General features: G+C 46.6%; 1 pseudogene; it reads right to left on the bottom strand.

The window, feature by feature from the left end:
• Positions 1-246: 246 nt before the first annotated feature.
• Positions 247-1873, bottom strand: LOC118623775 (annotated as a pseudogene).
• Positions 1874-6398: the final 4525 nt, after the last annotated feature.

Genomic DNA, 6398 nt, shown 5'->3' with positions numbered 1-6398 from the left:
GAGTAATTTCCATCTCTCTCTCTCTCTCTTTTTCCTTCCCCCCTCCATTTTCCTCCTTCTCCCTGCCTCTGCTCCCTCTCCTCTCCTGGCTCATCCTGCTGCCACATGGCCTAGCATGGCTTCCAGGCATTACTCTGTAGCACCCACCACCATCTAAGTAACTTGGTTTCTTTGCCTCGTTAGTTCAAATGCTCATGAAAGAGCAGTTGAATAGCTCGGCCAGTTTATTTATTGCTTTCCCTCGGTTCAGATGCCCAACCCTGGTGCAATCATCTGTGGCCAGAGGGCAGACTGTGAACTCACCTAGGAGAAGGGGGGTGTAGGCAGGGGAGAGCCATACACTTTTGTCATCCAGATATGAAAGAGAAAACAGGGACTCTTCAGGCAGGGGAAGACAGTGAATGAGGACTTAGGTGTGTGTGTGTAAGACACACACTGGGGGCTGGGGGTGGGAGACAAAGAGAGAGAGACAGAGAAAGCCAGAACAATAGGGGCGCTGTCAGGACTAGAATTAGCTGGGTGACCCTGGGCAAGTTTTTAAATCTCTCTATGCCTCAGTTCCTCATCTCCTTAATGGATGAATAGTAGTACATCTCTCATGGGCTTGTTGTGAAGATTAAATAAATAACCCATGTAAAGTTCTTAGGAGAGTAATGGTCAGTCTCTGTACAATATTTTTATGGGTAGAGGGAAGTAAGTCTGGATGGATACCATGTAGAGGTCTTTTTTGGGGGGGAGGGTACAGTGAACTTTATTGATGGTGGTGCATGATAAGGTAGGGCTCCCTAAACTCCTCTCTTTCTTTGGGGGTCTGGGATGGAAACTATGGAGGTCAGGAGATTCTTAGTATGTTGGGGTATTAATCTGGGGCAAGGACTCCCCAGCAACTGAGGGCCTCTCTTCCTCTCCCTGGGGCTGGTGGTCCAGGGGGCTCTTACGCTGTTGCTGTAGCCAAATGCATTGTCATAACAGAAAATGAGCTTGACCAAGTGGTCACTGAGGCCAAAGCCCACCCCAGCACTGAAGGTGGAGGAATGGGCGTCACTGTTAAAGTCACAGGAGGCAACCTGGTCCTCAGTATAGCCCAGGATGCCTGCTTCACTACCTTCTTGATGTCATCATATTTGGTAGCTTTCTCCAGGCAGTAGGTCAGACCCAAAACCGACAGATTGTGGGTGGGGACATGGAAGGCCATGCCAGTGAGCCTCCCATTCAGCTCAGGGATGACCTTGCCCACAGCCTTGGCAGCACCAGTAGAAGCAAGAGGAATGTTCTGGGCAGCTCCTTGGCCATCACATCACAGCTTCCCAGAGGAGCCACCCATGGTCTTCTGGGTGGCAGTGAGGCATGTACTGTGGTTGTGAGTCCCTCCATGATGCCAAAGTTGTCATGAATGACCTTGGCCAAGGGGACCATGCAGTTTGTGGTGCAGGAGGCAAAGCTGACAATCTTGAAGGAGTTGTCATACTTGTCATGGTTCACACCCATCACAAACATGAGGCATCTGCAGAAGGGACAGAGATGATGACCCTCTTGGCTCTACCCTTCAAGTGAGACCCAGCCTTCTGCAAGGTAATGAAGACGTCAATGGACTCACACATATTCAGCACCAGCATCGCCCCATTTGATGTCAGTGGGATTTCCCTGGAAAATGAAGGTTGACTTTCCATTGATGACAAGCTTCTCATTCTCAGCCTTGACTGTGCTTTTGAATTTGCCATGAGTAGAATCATACTGGAACATATACACCATGTAGTTGAGGTCAATGAGTGGGTTGCTGGTGGCAACAATATCCATTTTGGGATAGTTAAAAGTAACCGCTGGTGACCAGGCACTCAATATGGCCAAATCCGTTCACCCCAACCTTCACCATCATGCCTCAAGGCTGTGGCTGGCACTGCGTAGGAAGATGCAGCTGTCTATCAAATAGAAGCAGCAGAGAGCATCATGTAGAGGTCTTGACTGCCAGTTAAGGGACCTTATTGGAACACAGGTATGCAGGGGTGTGCTTGATAACTGCAGGGAGGCATGGCCAAGAGGTGGGGCAGTTGTAGCACCAGCAGTACCGGAAATGTGTGGTATGAGGTCCTGGACTGTGGCCTCACTGAGGGTAAGGAGAAGAGGGGGGCAGAGAGGCTCAGAGGTCCACAACAAAAGGAGAATAACCAGGAGAGCCATCCTGCTTATCAACTGGGTATGTCTGGCTAGAAACTGAAGTATGAATCATCAGGCTGAGGGCACCGAACCTGTTTACTAAGGAGGCACTGGGGTAGAACAATGTCAGTGTGAGGGTTAAAAGAAAGAGGGCTTGCCTCTAAAACCACGCAATGGCCTCTGGAGCAGACAGTGAGTGAGAAAAGCCTAGGGAGGGTTTTCTTCAAGATGTAACAGCTCAGCACCATCCCATGGGACCACTGAGCACAGACTGCATGCTGCTCATCACATCAGGTCCCTGATGTGACTAGGGCCTTTGGGCTCCTCAGGCCTGAAGCAGTCCCTCTAACCAGCCTTCCATCCTCAGTCACCAGGCACATCAAGTTCAAGTTGCTTCCATTGCCTAAGTGGCCCTCCCTCTGCTTCCCTCTAGGAGGAATATTTTCCTCCAGGCCAAGGTTTCTCCCTGTACCTCTGGGTCTTGATCCTGTGTCCTCATCCACCCTGGGTTCTGGTGCCATCACTTATACTTTCTTCTTTCTGTATCTTTGAGCAACTCTTGGCTCCTTTATAACGATCTGAGTTGCAGTCCTTCTTCTTCTTCTTTTCTTTATTGATTTTTAGAGAGAGGGGGGAATAGAGAGGGAGAGGGAGATAAAAACATTGATTGGTCACCTCCTGCATGTCCCCTGACTGGGGATTTGGCTCACAACCTGGGCATGTGCCCTGACCAGGAATTGAACTAACAACCTCTTGGTGGGTGGGTTGGTGCTCAACCACTAAACCACACTGGCCAGGTGCAGTCTCTCTTTTTACTAAAGCAATAAAACAAAGGAAACACTTCTGTGATCTTGTGTACTTCTAGAAATTCCCTTTTCTCTCTTTCTCTTGTCCGGTCTAGAAATCTGTATTTTTAAATGGAATTATTTAGCTTACTTATATTTATTATAATCATGGATGCATTTGAATTTATTTTCATCAACTTATTTTGTGGTTTTTATTTATTCCACCTTAATATTATCCTCTTTTTTTCCCTTTCTTGTGTCCTTTTGGATGATTTTTTTATTTCTTTTTTCTTTATTGATTTTAGAGAGAGAGGAAGGGAGAGGGAGAGAGAGATAGAAACATCGATGAGAGAGAACATTGATCAGCTGCCTCCTGCATGCTACCCACTGGGGATCCGGCCCACAACCTGGGCATGTGCCCCAACCGGGAGTTGAACCGGTGACCTCTTGGTGCAGGGGTCGACTCTCAGCCACTTAGCCACACCAGCTGGGCGTCCTTTTGGATGATTTTTATCTCATTCTATTTCTTTCCTTCACCCCGGAAGTTATATATTGTTTTTCTTTTATTAGTGAATATCTGACAATTAACAAAATACACATGAATTCATACATAACATATACATTTTAATTAAGCTCTAACTTTTTTGTTATTAATCCTCACCCGAGGATCTTTTTCCATTGATTTTTAGAGAGAGTGGAAGGGGGGGGAGAGAGAGAGAGAGAGAGAGAGAGAGAGAGAGAGAGAGAGAAAGAGAGAAAGAGAGAGAAACATTGATGTGAAAGAGACACATTGATTGGTTGCCTCCAGCACAACCCCAGCCAGGGTCAGGGACTGAAACTACAACCCAGGCATGTGCCCTTGAATGGGAATCAAACCCAAGACCCTTCAGACCACAGGCCAACATTCTAACCACTGAGACAAAACTGTCGGGGCAAGCTCTAACTTTTGAAAGATATTTTCTATGGGTATACAATTCTCAATTGACTGTGCTTTTTTTGTTTGAGGATTTAACTATGTAGATTATATTTCTTGGAATTTTGTCTGTGAGGATTTCTTGTAGCCTGAGTTGAAGATGGGTTCCTCTGGAGATAATCTGCTCTTCTTCCTTCCAGGTCCTACCAGGGGATACCACCAGCCCAGGACCACTTGAATCTAAATAGTGTGTAGTTTTTCAGACCACCCAGGTAGGGTGAATGTAGAATGAAATTCAATCATGAAGGCCAGCTTGGGCTTATAGATCCTCAAGGAAGATCTTTCTCCCATTCTCACTCAGAGCCAAGGTCTAGGGCAAGCCATTTCCCTTGCATTGTTCTGGAGGAGTGTTCCTAGTTCACTGGTTGAATGAGGGCATTATTACCCCTTGTATGTCACAGCTTTGTGTGGAGCGTCACTTATTAGATCTTGGGAAGGCCTAGGTTTTGTGTCTTGCCCCCTTTATCCAGCTTGCCTTAGAAAACCAAACGTGAAGTACACCTGATATATAAATGTTCTCAAGGGGAAAGCCAACTTTGGTGCTCTGCTTTCCTCTCTTTGTTCCTTAGTTTTGACTTGAGTATACTTCACTTTCTTGCTAGTTTATCAAGCATTTTCAGTTGTATCTTCAGCAGAAGATTTGCTCAGGGAACCTAGTCCATCATTCTGAAGAAAATCCAATATCCCCCTAGCATCACAGCCAAGTTATTTTATTTTATTTTATTTTGAATCCTCATCTGAGGACATTTTCCCATTTTTTGTTCAGATAGAGTGGGAGGGAGAGAGAGGAAGAGAGAAAGAGAGAGAAACATCGACGTGAAAGAGACACATCCAGTGGCTGCCACCCACACGACCAACCAGGGCCAGGGACAAACTGCAACCGAGGTACGTGCCCTTAGTGGGAACTGAACCCGGGTTTCTCTGGACCACAGGCCGATGCTCTAACCGCTGAGCCAAACCAGCCAGGGCCCAAGTTACTTTAAGAATAAATGATGTTCACTCTTTCTGAGCCTTCACCTCCCGTTCACCTGCAGCCGCCTGAAGATAGGCCTCCACACCATCTTCCAGTGAACCTGCGCAGGTAAACATGACCAATGGGCTTCAAGTTATCAACTTATAGACACTCTTTGTTCTTCATCTTACTTGAACCCTTCTTAACATTAGATACTACTGATCTCTTTAAAACTTCTCCTGCCTTCATTTCCAAATTTCTGTTATTTTCAGTTTCTCTTCTATTTCTCTGAATGTTCCTTCTCTGTCTACTCTTTCCTGTGATATTGCAGTACTGGTAGAATCCTCTCACTCCCCTGAGCTGTTTGAATAGTTATTATATGCTGCTGACTTCCAAATCTGTATCTCCATGGCTCCAGGTACCTTCAGGAGGCCCTTCAAACTCAGTGTGCCCAGTGGGGAGCTCATTATCTTCCTCCCTAATCTGCTCTTGCTAATCTGCTAAATGGAGCCACCAAGCAGCTGGTCACCCAAGTCAGATTACCCTGAAATCATTTGGGGCCATCCCCATTTCCTCCTCACTGCTTATATCCAATTAACCTTGTAGTTTCTACCTCTTGAAAATCTCTTGAATCCATTTCTCTTTCCCATCTCCATTGCTGTTGCCTAGGGTCAGGTCCCCCTCTTATCTTGTCTGGGCTACTAGAATTGCCTCGTTGGTTTCCTTACTACCAATCTTGCCTTCCTCCAACCATCTGCACAAAGTTCAAGTTCATTTGGTTCAGCAAAGTGGTCTTTCTAAAACCCAAATACAATCACTTTATCTCCTTGCTTTGAACCCTTCTACTATTCTAAGAATAGTATACTTCCAAGTGTACTTCAGTGCCTGTCTGTCTCTCCAACACCACCTTTCAGCTCCTCCACCAGCCCTCTTCACTCTGCACTCCCTGGGTGTGCTGCCATGCTGCTCACAGTTCCCTGAAATGCCAGGCAATTTTATCTCAGGATCTTGCTCATATTGTTCCCTGTGCCAGGAACAATCTCCTGCCTTCCCTTGCCCCATACAAGCCTGTCTATCTAGGAAACATTCTTTGATCTTCCAAGAGTCAGCTGTATCATGGCCTGTTCCTGAAACCCTTTCCGCCTCCGCAGCTTGTCCTTACAGATTTGAGTCATCCATGCCCTCCTAACTGCCCTCACTGACCCTTTACAGGTGCATGCTATAGCATATATCACACATTGTTGCTTTATTTTTTATTTTTTATCCTCACCCGAGGACATTTTTCGATATTTTGTTCAGATAGAGTGAGTGGGAGAGAGAGAGAGAGAAACATCGACGTGAAAGCGACACATCGAGTGGTTGCCACCCACACGACCCAACCAGGGCTGGGGACAAACTGCAACCAAGGTACGTGCCCTTAGCGGGAACCGAACCCGGGTCTCTCCGGACCGCAGGCCGACGCTCTAACCGCTGAGCCAAACCGGCCAGGGCACACATTGTTGCTTTTAAAAAAAAATCCTAACCTGAGGATATG

Source organism: Molossus molossus, unplaced genomic scaffold, assembly GCF_014108415.1.
Source record: "Molossus molossus isolate mMolMol1 unplaced genomic scaffold, mMolMol1.p scaffold_m16_p_10, whole genome shotgun sequence".
Lineage (NCBI taxonomy): Eukaryota > Metazoa > Chordata > Mammalia > Chiroptera > Molossidae > Molossus > Molossus molossus.
This window is presented reverse-complemented; position numbering and strand designations above follow the sequence as displayed.